The following is a 13588-nucleotide window of genomic DNA, read 5'->3' as shown; positions in this document are numbered from 1 at the left end:
CGGGGGGAGGGCGGGGGGGGGGCACCCACTTCAGGTGGAGCCTTGGCTTTAAATGCTACCCGTTTTTCGTCTTCCCTTGGTTCTGCTCTGGCATTAAGAATAAAAGAACATGGGTGGCATTAACTTTTCTTGGACATCTATTATTCAAGAATACTGACTTCAAATGACATTTTCCTTCCACTTACTAACTCGAAAGACGGTCATTTTCGATTGTTCTGTCTTCGGGAAACTAGAGGAGTTTGTGAGGGCCGTATGTCGTGCTCTGAGCTCTCTCTAGTCCTCTACTCCAGGCGCAGACTCAGTACTCTAAGGCCTTATGTCTCGGTGACAAAGCTCGGGCTCCGGGTTTTGCTCGGCAGCCCTCAGTCGCCTCGCCTGCAGCCCAGCTTAGGAAAGGCCTGTTGAAGGGCAATGAGAGGTAGGGACAGGCCAGACTAAATGACAGGAGGCATTACTTTTCAGAGTGTGTCAGTGAAGCCAGTGAGACACCGAATCATGCCCGGCCGGAACTGTCAGTTACATCCAGAGAGGCAGGCTGTGGGTTCAGATGAAAACCCTGATCCTCCTGGAACCCTGCCTGCCAGACTTTATGCCCTAGGGCACCCTCCTTCCGACATCTCTCTGGGACAGCCAAACTCTTTAAATTCATCCAATAAGGTGAGAATAGAAATGTGACTTGTCAATAATGACCCTGGGGGAGGGGGGGGGGCTCACCGTACTGCCTCACCTTTCTGAGGTCTTGGCACTTCCACAGTGATAAAATGAAGTCAGTATCAGGTATAACAGGCACGGGAGAAGAAGCCCCTGCACCCAGGAAGGTACAGTGGGTCAGTGTCTAAGAGCATTGAGCCAGATCCCAAGCATCCTTTAGTAGTGCTATTCCCAAAGGCCAGAGTCTCCTCCATGGCGTGACTGACTCAGCTGCCCGGGCAGCTGAGATGTGAGGCTGTGCAGGCCTCCCTGTGGGCCCAGGCCTGCATCACAGAGCAGGGAAGAGTCATAGAGGGTTTGGGAGAGTGGGGAGGAGGGTGGGGAGGAGGGTGAGCCTCAACACCGTCCTCCCCGCCAAGTCCCAGAGGGCCCTCTGCCCAAGTCTGTGGCTCTCTTTCCCGCACGCTTCCCTCACTCCCTGATGTCCCCACGGTCTGGCCTTTTGTTCCCACGGTGACCAGGGCTTCACCTTAGTCCCCTCTTGGTTTTGCAGCTCTCAATTCCAGCCGGCCGGGAACCCTTGCTTTGGGCTGGAGTTTTAGTCTCAGCGGCGCAAATGTACTCCAGTACACCTTATCTACAGAACTGCTTCCTTTTCACTCAAATTAGGGAGAAAATGTCTCTTGTACTTGCTTTTATAAAATGTTGACTAGGACGTTTTCATGTTCCAGTCGGTACCCTAATGTCTTTAACCAGGCTTAGACTCAAATCACCAAACTCAGGGGAATAGTAAAAATGCACTATACTAAATGCGTACAATTACATCTCTCAGCTTTCTCGGGTACAGTTTTATTCCGTTTATTTTTCTGAATCTCATGAAGCTTCAAGTGGACCAAAACTTTTAAGTTACATACACACACACACACACACACACACACAGCATACATACACAGACACACACATACACAGACACACACATGCCTGTGCACACACACAGACAAACACACACAGACAGACACACGCCTGTGCACACACACACACACAGAGACACACAGACACACACGCCTGTGCATATATACACACACATGCCTGTGCACACACACACATAGAGACACACACACACACACATAGACACACACACACAGAGACACACAGACACAGACACATGCCTGTGCGCACACACACACACGCGCACACACACGCACAGAGACACACAGACACACACACACACACGCCTGTGCACACACACACATAGAGAGACACACACACAAAGACATACACACAGACACACACAGCACACATGCACACACACGCATGTGCACACACACGCACATGCCTGTGCACACACAGACACACACGCTCATGCACACACACACAGCACAGACACACACAGCACACAGACACACGCACACACACGCCTGTGCGCGCGCACACTCACACTCACACGCCTGTGCACACACAGACACACATGCACACGCACACACACGCACACACACACGCACACACACGCACACACACCTATAAATCAGGGTGGTGTTCTCATGTCTGTGGAGCTCACCTTCCCTCCTGTCATTTCCCCTACGTCACTGTTATGACCCTGACGTCTCCCAACTCTACCTACAGAATAAACTTTCCCCAGCCACACCAGCCTTCCAGGATTCCCTCAGACAGGGTTGATTGACAATTGGCCCTGGGGGTGAGTCCCCAAGTCCTTGCTGACAGAGTGGGACCCAGGATTGTCAAAGCCAGGGAAGAACGTGGGTTGAGGACACTCACTGATTACCCCTAAAATATTCTTGCTGTAATCACCTGGTAATGTCCCAAACTGGAGTCTGACACTTGTTACACAAGTAGCATTTCTTCTCAGGTTTAAATAGACCCCAGATTTCATGTCCAGCTACCCCTGTTCTAGATGGTTCTCCTCTTGTCTGCTGTGTTCCAACCTGTCTGCTAGTTTCTCATGACTCCTTCAAACTCCAAACCCAGGCACTTCATACCACAGCCCGTGCCTCTTACTAGCCCTCCTGTGGGGGATCCACTCTGAGTTAGGTGGAACCCTGTTGGTTAAGTGTGCCCTGCCCAGAGGACAGCTCCTCTTCATTGCCCTTCAACTTCAGTCTTCATGTGTCACACCTAGGAGACACAGAGGCGCAGAGGTCACAGGCTCTGCATTGGGCTCAGGTAAGAGTGAAGGATGCTGTTCTGCAGGGGTCAAAGCTGCACCCCTAAGAGGAGAGTCCAGCCCCTCAGTAGCTGCAAACTGCCAGGTAACTCTTGGAGTAGATTAGGGTCATTGGGTCGACTCTGCCGGGACACTACTGCTTAGCTAGGCTTCCCTGCCTTTCTCCAGTTTTCTGCTATGAACTAACAGTCCTTTGGAAAAGATGACCAAACAACACTTGTCTTTTAGAATGGCATCACCGGCTAGATATTTTTCATGTATAGACTTGTGCCAAGAGTTCAAGCCTACATGAAGTTTTAGTAAAAAATTCTTTTCCCGAATCATAATTTGGTTCATTTTCAGTGCCTCCCAGATGTTCCCGCAAAGCTCAAAGGAGGGGGAGACTAAGGACAGGTGCCCCCTTGTAGATTGCCAAAGGAAACTTTGTTAAGGGGTAATTGGATGCTGTGAGGACATAGTTTGCATTGCCACCAATGACCTCCACTAACACCAAATGATGACCTATCCTAATGAGCATCCTTCCTACACCAGCTGCAACTATTTCAAACATAATTGCTACCCAGCTTCTGGAGCATCAACTTCCAATGCCCTCTCAACAACCCAGGGAAGTAAGCAGGGCAGGCACTGTGAGCATTTTCTCAATGAATAAAACCAAGCTCAGAGAGGTTAAGTAACTTCTCTAGGTGGCACAGTAAGCCTGACAAGTCCCTATGTTCTCGATGCATTATTTAAAAAGTGTTAGAAAGTGACTTCTTAGTGATTAGGTCTGTACGGGCTGGTTTTGTGTGTCACTGTGACACAAGGTAAGAGTCATCAGAGAGGAAGGAGCCTCGGCTGGGAAAATAACTCCAAAAGAGATCAAGCTCCATGAGAACAGCAATGTGAGAGTGTAAGCCAAATATACTCTTCCCTCCCAATTTGCTTTTTGGTCACAAAGGTCTGTCGGAAGCAATAGAAATCCCAGCTAGGACAGAAATTGGAACTGGAGGTGGGGTATTGCTGTGACAGACCTGGCCGTGTTTTGGGGAGGACTATGGAAGGATTTTGGAACCTTGGGGGCTAGAAAAGCCATTGAGTGTCGAGGACTCAGCAGGATGCTCTCCTGTGAGAGCCTGGAAGGTAAGAACACAGCACAGACGATGAGGGCCTGGCTTGTGAAGCTTCCGGGGGAGAATTAAAGACCGGGGCCGTTTGCTATTTTGATTTAAGATCCTGTGGTTCTGGGTAGCTGGGGCTGAAGAATCAGCTGTGATTAACAACATGTGAAGACGTCACATTAGACGCATCACCGGACAGTTAATGCTGGTTGACTGGAGCTAAGAAATTAGCAGTGATTGAGAAGAGGCCAGCATTGTTGAGGTGAAATCTTTTGGGAAGTGTTTCCTGAGAGCACAGAAGATATATTAGAGAGGCAGCCATGGTTATAACTCGTGTTGGAACCATGAGTTGGTAATGTGTAAGTGCCACCTGGGTAGCACGGGTTTTGTGTTATGAGCAGTTTCCTGCCAGCCTGGTCCCACAGCCTCGTCAGCCCCAAAATAACACACAGAGACTCTATTAGTTATAAAGCTGATGGCCAGTGGCTAGAGCTTCTTACTGGCTAGCTCTGTCTTAAATATTAACTCATTTCTATCAATCTAAGTGTTTCCACGTGGTCTTATTTTACCAGAGAGAGGGTCCAGACCTCTCTCATCCCTACATCTTGACTCCTCTCTACTACATCTCCCAGAATCCTCCTTGTCTCCTAGTCCTGCCTACCTTGCTTTCCTATTAGCCAATAGGGCTTTATTCATTAACAAATAAGAGAAACAGAATGACATTGTCCATCGGTTTTGTTGGAACTAGGAGTTAGTACTGTGTGTCACCTAGGTGGCACTGGTTCTGAAGGCATGAAGGTATCATGGAGAGTAGAGAGGCTGTTGTGAAGGGGCTGCCTCACTGCAGTTGAAGGCCCAGGACTGAAGGGGTCATGGCACCATGAGGAGAGCCTATGAGGGCCACTGGTGAAGGTGCAGTCCAGTTGCAGCAAGGGACCCCAGCATTTTGGAGATGCCAGTGCCGTGGGATGACCACCAAGAACAGCAGCAGCTGTGGAGAGGAGCCAGCTGGAGCCGGGAGGACAGCTGTGTGTGCTGCAGCGGGCGGAGCCGGAGAAGTGACCCAAGTCCTCTGCAGGAGTCTAGAAGATGATGAGTGAATCTCAGATAATTGGACACTGAGTTATTTATGCTGCTGGAGTTTGGTTTTCCTTGGTTCAGATTGTGACGATACCCTGGTTCTTCCCTCTTGAAGAAGGTATTTGATTTAACTTTGATTTTTAAAGGTGCCCACAGATGAAAAACTAGAACTTTTAAAAGAGTTTGGGTATTTTAATGTGTTTGAGTTTGTAGACTGTGAAACTTTTAAAATTACTTATGATTTTAATGTGAGATTTTGGGGATGAATAAGAAAGGAAGGGACATGGCTTAATAGCAAGGTGTTTGTGTATCAAGTTGATAAGGGGTCAGTTGTACTGGCTAGTTTTGTGTCAACTCGACACAAGTTAGAGTCATCAGAGAGGAAGGAGCCTCAGCTGGGGAAACGCCTCCATGAATCCAGCTGTAAGGCATTTTCTCAATTAGAGATTGTGGTGGTCTGAATGAAATTGGCCCCCATAAACTTATAGGGACTGGCACTATTAGGAGGTGTGGCCTTGTTGGAAGAAGTGTGCCATTGTGGGGGGGGGCTTTGAAGTTTGGTAGGCTCAGGACACCACCCAGGTCTCAGTTGACTTCCTGTTGCCTGAAAGACGTAGAACTCTCAGTTACCCCCCCCCCCCATCACTGTGTCTGACTGCCATGCTCTCTGCCATGATAATGGACTGAACCTCTGAAAATGTAAGCAAGCCCAACCAATTACATGCTTTCCTATAAGAGTTGCTGTGCTGGGTGGTGGTGGCACACACCTTTAATCCCACCCAGCAGCTGGGAGGCAAAGGCAGATGGATCTCAGTGAGTTTAAGGCTAGCCTGGTCTACAAAGCAAGTTCCAGGACAGCTAGGACTGTTAGACAGAGAAACCCTGTCTCCAAAAACCAAAAACAAACAAAGAGTTGCCACGGTCATGGTGTCTCTTCACAGCCATGGAAACCCTAACTAGGACAGTGATCAATGGTGGAGGGCCCAGACCAAGATAGTTGGGGTCATCCCTGGGCTGGTGGTCCTGGGTTCTAAAAGAGAGCAGGCTGAGCGAGCCATCTGAGCAGCCAGGGAGCAGCGCCCTCCATGGCTTCCGTACAAGCTCCGGTGTCCCTCTTCTGACTCCCTTCAGTGGTGAACAGCTGTGTGAAAATGTAAGCCTCATAAACCCTTTTCTCCTCAACTTGCCTTTTGGATTTGGCGTGATGAAAACCTTCTCTAAGACAAGGTCCAAGGCTTAAAATGCAAGCAGTTTCATAGCTGAGAATATGACTTTAACCTAAAATATTGGCCAGCTTGGAAGTAGAGTTGTTTTGTGTGCCTGGCCATCTGCTAGGTCCACAGTCCCAGCATCCCCTCTGTATCCCTGCTTTCTCTCCTGGAAACAACAGTATCAAATACTTCTGTTACAAGTAACATTTCTCTTGCCTTCTCACTTGACAGTCTTGTAATGAGAATGGAGTATAGGAAAACATTTTGAATGCCTAGTATATCAACATCAATAAGGGCAGTTAGTAGAAAACAGAACTTCCAAGTTTTGTATGAATTAAAAAGTACATGTATGCCATCCCCTCCCCTCAAGGCTCAGGCATCTGTGTGGAAGAATAAAGATTGTCAGAGCCCGAGGTGATGAATGACGCCAGAAGCTGACTTTCGAGGGATGTCTGGCTTGTACAAATGAAGCCTGGGAGGGTGGGAGGTTCAGAGGATGGAGTGTGCCATTAGCTAACCATAGAGGTCTGGAGGTCTGTACAGACAGACAGGAAGTGAGGTAGCTGGGCAGACACAGGATATAAGCAGGGAGAAACAGGAAATCTCGTCTGCTGAGACCCTGAGGAGGTGAGGTGTGGCTGTGGCTCGCTCCTTCTCCCTGATCTCTGGGCATTTCCCTCTCTATCTGACTCCGGCCTTTATTATGTAGACCAATTAAGAACTCTGTTTATACAACAGGACTGGTGCAGACATGAACTCATGAGCTGTGACATTATGCACAGGTTCAAATCAGAGACATCCCAGCACAGCAGAGATCTGGCTGTAGGCAAGCCTGTGGAGCATTTTCTTAAGTAGTGATTGCGGTGGGAGCGACCAGCCCATTGTGGGTGGCGTCAGCTGGGTTCTATAAGAAAGCAAGCCACAAGGCGTCTGCGCCAGCTCCTGCCTCCGGGTCCTGACCCTCCGGGGTCCTGACCTGCTTCCCTCAGTGGACTAGATTCGGGACATGTAAGCCAGGTAAACCATTTCTTCCCATAGTTGTTTTTGGTCATGGTGTTTTATCACAGCTATAGTAGCCCTAAGACAGAAATTGGTGCCCGGTCTGTGGGGCTATTGCTGTGAGGTCCCTGACTGTGTTTGGGGGAGGGTTGTGGAAGGACTTTGGAACTTTGTCTTTAGAAAAGCTGAGGACTTTTCAAAGCTTGATGTGAAACTGGAAGATGAGAGGGTAATGCTAGGAGCAACACCGTTGAGGGCACCTGGCTTGCAGTGTTGCAGGGGGAAGCTAAGGCTTCCATCGGGGCCACTTGACATTTTGAATTAAGGTCTGTGATTCTGGTCAGCTGGGGCCGAAGAATCAGCTGTGATTAACAAGAGACTAGAACCATGGGAGTAAAATCTTTGCTTTACTGTGACAGCTGATGCTGCTCAGTGTCAATGACAATGAAGACTTATTATTAATTATGCATACTTGATCTTAGCTTAGGCTTGTCCCACTACCTTTTATAACTTAAATTAACCTGTCCCTACTAATCTACATTCTGCTATGTGGCTCTTTACCTCTCCATAATGTATGTCTGACTTCCTTGGTGTCTCATGGGCTTCTCTTGCCAAGCCAAATTTATCCCAGTGAGTTCCTCTCTCTGACTGGAGGTCCTGCCCAACCTCCTGCCCAGCTACTGGTCCTTCATCTCTTTATTAAACCACTCACAGCAACACATTGATGGGAGATGCCATCCTGTAAATATGTTTCTCATACTGGTTAATGAATAAAGCACGGTTGGCCAATAGGAAAGGAAGATAGGCGGGACTAGGAGACAAGGAGGAGAGAGGAAGTAGGAGGGAAGAGATTCAAGATGGAGGACGGACAGAGTAGAACACCGGCCCCTCTCTCTGGTAAGATAAGACCTCATGGAAGTACTTAGATTAATAGAAATGGGTTAATATTTAAGACAGAGCCAGCTGATAAGAAATGCTAGTAACTGGCCAACAGAATTACATCTAATACAGAGTCTCTGTGTGTTATTTGGGGCTGGCAGGGCAGTGGGACCAGACTGGCAGGAAAAACTACTCATAACATAATGGCATCCAATGTGGACGGAAGAACTCCCACTTAAACACTTTTATAAGCTTTTGTCAAGTTTTTAGAAACAAAAGAAACAGAGACAAGCAAGGCTTCTTGGTAGCGGCATTTTTCTCAGTTGGGCTCTGCTTTGCTAGAGACAGAGATTTGTGAGACTCCTTTAAGGGAGGTTTCCTGACTCAGCATAAGCGGCAAAACGCCACAAGGCAAGAGCTCTGTTAACGATTCAATGGTGTGTACGAGAGCTGGCAATGGCAGTGACCACATCTCCAAGCCGGCAGCAGGCTGCTGGATGGCAGCGTAGACCAAGGCAGTGAGCGGTTCTCAGTTCTGGCGGTAAAAGTACCCGCCGCCATCTTGGATAAACCGAGGCTAATACAGCTGTGGTTTTCGTTTTAGCAATGTTGTTGTTTACCAGATAAAAGACCCGTGGCCACAAAAAGATAAAGATTTACAGTAAAGACAGACTCAGATTAAGAAAAACCTCTAAAGGTTTACAGTGTGTTTTAAAATATACATAGGCTTGGGAGAGAAAAGGAAACAGGATAAAATAGTTTTAAAAAGAATAATAAAAAGACAGTAGCTGCATGTGGTGGCACACACCTTTAATTCCAGCACTCGGAGACAGTGGCAAGCAGATCTCTGTGATTTCAAAGTAAACCTGGTATACAGAGTTAATTCTAGGACAGATAAAAGTTACACAGAGAAACCTGTCTCAAAAAAATGAAAAAATAGAAGAAGAACTAGAGTAATAAAAAAGCCATGTAAAGATGGAAAGCACAGAGAGAATCTGGATACTGTATGTATTGTCTTTGTATCGTTTGACTGCAGAGGAAATAACTGTTAAAAGAAATACTGCTGGATTAATTCAATTTATATATTTTAAAAATGCTTTGACTTCAAAATTTAAGTTCAAGGACAGATTACTGGGGAAAAGGTTTTTTAGTTGTTTCCACAGAAAACGAAAAGCTGTGGATTCCTTCCAGATTAATGTGGTTTGATCAAGCAAGACCCCCCCCCAAGCAGTATCTCAGGTGATCCAACATTCAAAACAGCTGGGACGAGGCAGCCTTACAGACTACAGCCAGAATTTGTGTCTTCTTAGGATCCCCCAAGACAGCGCCCCCTACCAGCAGGAAGCAGTTTGGAAAGAACGACGCCCAAATTCCCAAATAATGTCTAAAAATGTTTGTTTTCATTTAAATAGGCTTGGTTATACATGGTTAATGATTACAACCAATTTCTCTTTAAAGGTAAAAAGTGGATTATGGTATAGATATGGATACTTTGTTTTGGAATGGATTTTCATTTATTGATACAAATTTAAGGTCAATTTTGTGATATGTATATTTCTTCTTGTTTAGGTATTGTGTTTATATAGCTCATTTGGAAATATAATGTATAATGTAATACAGGTTATAGATAGTTATCTATAATGGTCAAAATTTTAGTTAGGTTTTCCCTATGATAGTCAAAACTTAAAGTTAAGTTAGGTTTTCAAGATACACAGAGATGTATTTGAGATGGATAGGCATTCTTCAAACCTTTTAAAGACCTACAGAATATGGCATTTAAAACGGTTTAGGGTTTTTCTTAACAGTGAGACATAACTGCTCCTGGCCACATCACCTGCATCAGAAAGGAAGATGGACATCAAAGAAACTCGTTATGGAGTTTGCTTTCAATATGGCAAGACTATCCATTTGGACAAGATACTGCTCTTGTCTGGACTGTTTGACTTTATGCTGTATAAACTGGACATGCAGGACCTATAGAAAAGTGACTGTGGATACAAGATGGACATTTGCTACAGAGTTCCTGCTTCATGGAAGAGTCTGCCAGACATTCTACAGGACACAGAGAAAAGTGACTGATAAACTGCCAATACAAGAAGACAGTTTAAAGTTTCCTGCTTTGTTGAGGAGTCTGCCAGACACACTATGGCCTATGGGCTGAATATGGAAGATTACAGAAGAACTTCAGGTGACTGACCAGGCAGTGAGTTGTCTCTGTCATTTATGGAGTTTATATATTATCCTTCTGTGTCTTTGAAGGAGTTGAAGACAGATGGTTATGGTTATAGTTTTCCTTAGGATTAAAGATAAGTTACATATAGGACTTTAGACTCACAGATAGGATAGATGATAGAATATTTTTTTTAATCTTGCTAAATGTTAATGAACTAAATATTGTTAACTGTGGTTCTTATTTGATAACTGTTTTGTTATATATTTTACTATGTTAAAGTTAAAACCCTTCTTTTTTAGACAGAAGAGATGATGGGAGATGTCATTCTGTAAATGTTTCTTGTATTGGTTAATGAATAAAACACTGTTGGCCAATAGGAAAGCAAGATAGGCGGGACTAGGAGACAAGGAGGAGAGAGGAAGTACAAGGGAATAGATTCAAGATGGAGGATGGAGAGAGTAGAATTCTGGCCCCTCTCTCCAATAAGATAAGACTATGTGGAAGTACTTAGATTAATAGAAATGGGTTAATATTGAAGACAGAGCTAGCCAACAAGAAATGCCAGTAACTGGCCAACAGAATTATATCTAATACAGCGTCTCTGTGTATTATTTGGGGCAGGCGTGGCAGTGGGACCAGACCGGCAGGAAAAACCTACTCATAACAAAACATATTCACAGTGTACAAAAAGATTACCTCACATTTCCCCCTTTTTTGTCTAAATAAAACGGAAAGGTTTTAACAATAAGAAAAATTAACAGGTAAGGATTACATTCACAATGTCCAGTCAATTTGTATTTGGCAAATTCGGAGAAATTATCCCATTATCTATTCTATCTTGATAAGTCCAAAGATTTTTTTTATCACAAATTGTATGACTGTCTTAAAAATACCTTCTTAGACCTTTAAACATTTTATTAAGTAAGCAGCTTGTTTTTATGTCTCTCAACATTATAAACTCTACATCTTTTTTAACTTTCTTTCCCAAATTTGGGAACAAAGAAAATGGTGTAACTATCTAGTGTTCAATTCCCGTCAAAGATCCAAGACTGATAAAATATTATCTGAGTAAACAGAAGTACAGAGTAAGCAACTTCCAAAACTGTAGAAACAACAAAGACATCGGGGTGCCTAGGTTCCTCTGCAAAGTTGGGGCGTCCATCTTTGGCCTACAGGCTGAGAATTTCTGACAGACTTTTTTGTAAAGCAGGAATTTTGAAGGACTGTCCTACTTTGTCTTGGCACAGTTTGGGAGTCACCTTTTGTGCCCTGCTTTGTGCAGTTTGAACAGCATATTGTCAACAGTCAAGGCAAAAGTAGTGTCTTACTCAGTGGCTTGCTTTGCCACAGATAAAAGCAAACTCCTTCTATGCTCATTATCTCATCTGAAGTAGATTGGTGCTGCCTGGACCAGCTATATCTCTCATGGTCATGAAAAGCCTTATGCTACTAAAACATATTAAATGCCATATTCTGCATATCTCTGAAGTGTTTGAAGACAGTCTGTCTATAATATAGCTGTTTGATCTTGAAAACATACCTGACGACAAGTTTGTTATAGATGACCAAGAACTAACCTGTATTTAACTACCCTTAAATAGTAAAGTCTTTCAAGAGATACATAGGTAGAATACTTTAAACAAGAGTAGAAACATATACATATATATGTGTATATGTATACATATATACACACATATATCTCAAAAACAACCTAAAATTTGTATCAATATTCAAAAATTCATATGAATATAAATGTTTAGGATTAGTACTTTTTAGTTTAAAAATAGATTTAATAATCTACCCTTTTATCCAATCATTCCTGTATCAGCCCTTTTTTCTATTCAGAAAGAGATTCCTGAATCCTTTGCCTTGTTTTTTCCTTAACTATGAACTTCTAACCAACCCCCTAAGCAATGATAACACCCACAACCCACTGAATGACCAACAACCGCCTATTCCAGCTCTGGGGAATGTGGGTGTCTTGTTCTCAAAATTACTTCCCGTTGTCTGGGGTGGGCCCTGAGAAAATTGGGATAATGGTCAAGTCGTGGGAGAGCTGGCTGTATCATTTGTTGTCCAGTCTCTGTGCACTGGGAAAGTGCACAGCTTATCTGAAGTCCTGGCTGGAGCATCACAGCCAGCAGCTTTGAATCTGTTCTGGATGCAGAATTTTGAGGAAACTCTAACAGAGGTATCCTGAAGGGCTGGATCACCTGGGCTAATTGTCTTTCATTGGTGTCTGGTCCTTCCCCCCCCCCCCCTTAAAACACACAAACCTTTAAAGGTAACATAGATCTCTCTACATTAACACAAGTATGGATTGTGCAGTGTGCACAAGTCAGCTAAAGACGAGTTTCTGTTCTATGTTTGAGTAGGTAACAGGCTTCTGTCTGCTTTATAAGTCTGTTTGGGCTGCACAACCAGACTAATACCAATCTCCAACCATGCCGAATGAAAGGATGGCGTGTAATAATAAGTCATGAGGACTCCGTAGCCAGCAAGATTCATCCCATCTCAGAGCTGTTCCCACGTCAAGGAATCAGCCTGTGTGTCACCTGTGTGGTTTTTCTTGGCTTGTTTCTTCATGTCTGTAGCCAAGGTTTTCAGGAGTCTCCCCTGATCAAATCTGGTCTTCTTTCATTTTAAAGGAGTCCATAGCTTTTTGTTTCCTGGGGGAAATAAAGGCACAACCTTTCCCCCAACACATTTCCTGACATCCTTAAAATGTATAGGCTGGCTTAATTCAGCAGTTGTTTCCACAATCCAGAATCTCTCAGCAGCCACTGGTTTCTGTGTGTTAGCATTTAAAATTAACAAAGCACAAGGCTGGAGAGATGGCTCAATGGTTAAGAGCACTGGCTGCTCTTCAGAGGTCCTGCCTTCACTTCCCGGCAACCACATGGTGGCTCACAACCATCTGTACCGAGATCTGGTGCCCTCTCCTGGCCTGCAGGCATACATGCAGACACATTGTATACATAATAAATCTAAAAATTAAAAAAAAAGTTAATAAAGTATTATATAGCACCCAAGCTCCCTGTGTTATTTCCTATCTTTATGTGGCTTATTCTTTTCACATTTCTTTACTCTCTTTAAAGACCCCCTCCTTTATTATAGTTTAAACTATTTGTTTTCTATGACTATCATACCCATTTTCTTTCTTCAGCGCCTAAGCTTTCTAACCACACTGTACCTGTTTCAGAAGTCGTCTTGGTTTGGCTCTGGCTTTACTGCATGCCTACAGCCTCTTCTGACTGCATGAGCCAAACCTCAAACTGTTGGGCTGTGGCTGTGGCTGGGCTACCTGCTGAGCAGC

This window comes from Phodopus roborovskii, unplaced genomic scaffold (genome assembly GCF_943737965.1).
Source record: "Phodopus roborovskii unplaced genomic scaffold, PHOROB, whole genome shotgun sequence".
In the NCBI taxonomy this organism is placed as follows: domain Eukaryota; kingdom Metazoa; phylum Chordata; class Mammalia; order Rodentia; family Cricetidae; genus Phodopus; species Phodopus roborovskii.
This window is presented reverse-complemented; position numbering follows the sequence as displayed.